General features: G+C 34.4%; 1 protein-coding gene across 1 annotated transcript in view; it reads left to right on the forward strand.

Annotated features, from left to right (window-relative positions):
• LOC108360101 (uncharacterized) overlaps nt 1–2253 on the forward strand; it is a 21555-nt gene extending 19302 nt beyond the window's left edge. The window contains exon 4 of the mRNA XM_017612264.1: nt 2140–2253. The gene's annotated coding sequence lies outside the window, so the exon portion shown is untranslated. The remainder of the gene's footprint in view (nt 1–2139) is intronic.
• The last annotated feature ends 1548 nt before the right edge of the window (nt 2254–3801 follow it).

The raw sequence follows: 3801 nt of genomic DNA on the forward strand, positions 1-3801 counted from the left end.
TTTTAAATATGTATGCAATACTATTGCAAAAACGTGCTGCCAAGTGGTGCTAAAGTGTTACTGTTACTAAAAATAGCCAAGTGAGAAAAGGGGCCGTGAAGGTCAGATTAAATCGATCGATCGAGAGGAAAAAATTTATTTCGCTTTGCGAATAACCGTGCTATGAAATGCCGCACAACTGGAGCATTTCAAGAACGGATATAACACTTTCCTTAGGTTATTTAAAGCGGAAAATGACCACCCAACCTTAATCTTAGCAGACAAATGTGCCAATGCAAATCGTAAACGTGAATTGTTGGTGAAAAAGTTGGACCAAAAAGTTTCAATAAAATATATAAAAATCTTGGGCGGGACGAAGTTCGCCGGGTCTGCTAGTTGGTAATATTTCGAGTTTACAAACTGCATGGAATATGTATGTATGTGTATTAACAAGAGTTATTGGAGTTTACGTGTATGCGACGCGCTTGCTTTGGCGGCTGATAGACGAGTGGCTCAGCCTCGCTTCGGTGGTTAGCAACTGAGCCGCTAATCGTTGATTGCTAATGTTGCCATGTTTGCAAAAATCAAAGGATACAATGCCATATGAATGTGGGTAGTTCATGTCTTCAACAGGGATAAAAGCCCAATAATTTTCTGGAAAAGTAAATAAAAATAATAATCGAAAAATGGCAACTAAAATAACTGGCAATAAAAACTGCACACTATGAAAAAATCGTAATTTTCTTGTCGAAATCGTCAAGACAGTTAACCCTTAATTAGGCTCATAAAGAAAATCACACAATTAGTCGCATGGGGTCCCCAGTGACCCCAAAAAAAAAATTTTTGAAAAAAGAGTTTTCAAAATAAAAAAAGCCAAGTGTGTACTATCAAAAATATTAAAGTACTCTATTATCGTTAACTTAAAAAAAACAAAAACATATTTTCGACTTCAAGCTTAAAAAAAATAATTAAGAACTTACCTCCCCCAAAAAATGTTACGTTAGTGGTCGCATGCGGTCAGTACTCAAGCGAGTAGCGACACATATGTAAGCGGCGATGTTCTAGCCGTGACTAAACAAATAAAACGAAATGTGTATTGTCATAAATATTAAAGCTCTTTATTATAGTTAACTTTAAGAAAGAAAAATATAACTCCAAGACATTTTTTTTTCAACTTGAAATGGCCTTGACCCTATGCGCCTAATTAAGGGTTAAAAATCTTCCAAATGACGACAAAATCGTCAACATGACAAAAAAAAACATCCAAAAAAGTTCAGTAACGAAACTATTAATAATAATAATAATAATAGATTGGCGCTTACACAATCAGGGCAATTAAAACTATCACGGAATCCGAATAGCTACGAGCGTAGCGATTACTTTGATACATAGTGATCACTTTTTAGAAGATCTCACGAAAAATCGGACTACGATGGATTCTGTGATAGCCCCAATATGTTAGTGTATGGCCGAACTTCTCTCCCGATTTGTGGCGTACGCCCTTTGTTCACACAATGGGGAGGGACCTACAGTTTTACGCCGACTCCGAACGGCGATTGTATTTTTATGAGAAGCTGTGCTCTGCGGAGTGGTAGCGCACAGTGCTAGCCATTGCACCATACATATTAAAAACATAAAAACATAATATAACGGTTGAATTTGGTTGGAAAAAAGAAATCCAATTTTAACGCTTTCTTTTCGGAAGTCGTGAGTTTAATCGAGAGGTTCACGAAAGGATATTCGTAGGGTCCCTCGGGTCCTGATATCCCGCGCACATTTTTAGTTTATGTACTATTTAAATGATATTTTTCAGAAAAGCATTTAACGATGAATAAATATGGTTTATTTTACTTATCCCCAGTTTCACCAATCAATTTTAAAATTTATCAGATTGTTAAAATTTACAATGTCAAATTTTCCGAACAAAAGTGTGTCATTTTTTTTTTTTAATTTTAACAGGCTGATAAATTGATTGATGCAACCGGGGTCCGCCACAAATCGGAGGAGAACCTCGGCCAAACACTGACATATGTGTAAGCGCCAATCTATTATTATTATTAAATTAAAATAAACAATCCATATTCTTAGTGTTATATTGATTATGTAGATGAACAAACGGTTTGTAAATATGGTTTCATAATGTATTTTTTCTCTTTTCAGAAATTTTACCCATGGCGTAGGTAATTTGGTGCGATAACTATTAAAATATAAGTAAATAGTTATTAATATATTTATGCAAATAAATATTTACGGAAATTTAGATTTACATATGCATACATACATACTGTCAGCGTCAAAAATATGCATACCCTGACGGTTTGACGACTTTATATATTTACATTTATCAAACCAAATTTTTCTTAATTTTTTATAAAAATATAGTTCATTCAAAAACAAAAACCACATAAACTATATTTCTTATTTCATACAGAACTCGGGGAAATGCAAGAAATGCCAAGAAATTTAAAATTTTTCAATTCGGTTTCTTAGAAAAATTTTGAATTTTGTTGCCCATTAAATTTTCGTGTAATAAAATGCAAGTTTCAGGTCGGTAAAAATAACCGTTAATTTTTAAGAATTTTTTGCCTAGAAATCGAATTAAAAAATTTAAAATTTCTAATTTTTTCGGGAAAATCCCGATTTCTGTACGAAAAAAAATTATTCTTTTGGTTTTTGATGTTGCATAATATATATTATATATATACATTAAGAAAAATTTGGCATGAAAAATATAAATTAATAAAATCCTCAAGACGTCAGAGTATGCATATTTTCGACGCTTACTGTATGTACATCCATACTCTGATAGCAAAAAATTTTAGCTTCGGTGTAAATCCGGTCCTTGATATCCCCAATAGTATAAGTAAATGTACAATGGCAATCAAAAGAAGTGAGTGCATGGAAATTTTTGTTTAATATTTGCAAAGTTTTTCAAGTTAAAATTTATATTTATATTATTACTAGCCAATGCCCGCTTGCTTCGCGGCGCCTAATAAGAACTTTTGCGTGGGCCAATGCAAAAATAGCATTTAGAAGAAAAAACGGTATGTAAAGTGAAAAAAATTTTAACGTCTAAAGAGCAGAATCCTCCTCATGCATAGGCCAAAAATAGAAGCGCCTTGATGACATATGTAATACTAATCCCTTTCGATGTCATGAGCTTTCCCGATAGTCTTATTTCCACCTGTGAAATCTCTGCCAAGCGTGCATAATCTCCTTTGATCTTGCAAATACAACATTGGTCCGATGCGGAAGCCAATAAAAGTCCTTATATGGAAGCCTAAGAGAATAGATGAGCGTTTTCTGTTATAAGAGGGCCAAGAATCCTCGCTGACCCACAGGATGAAAAGTTTTCCCGTACATTGGCAAAATGAGTCGTGTGATCTCTTGAGTATCGTTCAAATGAAGCCGTTGACATACCAACCGTGCTCGTTCTTGGACGGATGTGGTCGAATCTTTCCTTGTCAATTCGCCAATTTTACAATTCGGCTTAATATTTATCAACTGGTTTCTTTGAGTCTTACTGCTGCAATAACGGCCACACCGAGCAATTTCGTTAATCGGAGGTAAATGCAAGATCGCATTAAGGGTGTATGAGGGCGTCAGACAAAGGTGCGTTTACACAATTTCATGTAGCCATCTGAAAAGTAAATTCATATAAAATAAATATAGGGCCAAAGCAGGCCAAACCCATGGGGTTTCTATATATTACGGCTGCAGTGCCATCTTTGGGTCTCTTTTCTGCAAAACTATTGGTTATCATGAAAGGACTACGTATTATAAATTTCAACCAGGTTGTATTAAAAATAAAGATTTTCTAAA

The sequence above is a fragment of the Rhagoletis zephyria genome, unplaced genomic scaffold (assembly GCF_001687245.7).
Source record: "Rhagoletis zephyria isolate East Lansing unplaced genomic scaffold, Rhagoletis_zephyria_1.1 Rzeph_scaffold_00519, whole genome shotgun sequence".
NCBI lineage: Eukaryota > Metazoa > Arthropoda > Insecta > Diptera > Tephritidae > Rhagoletis > Rhagoletis zephyria.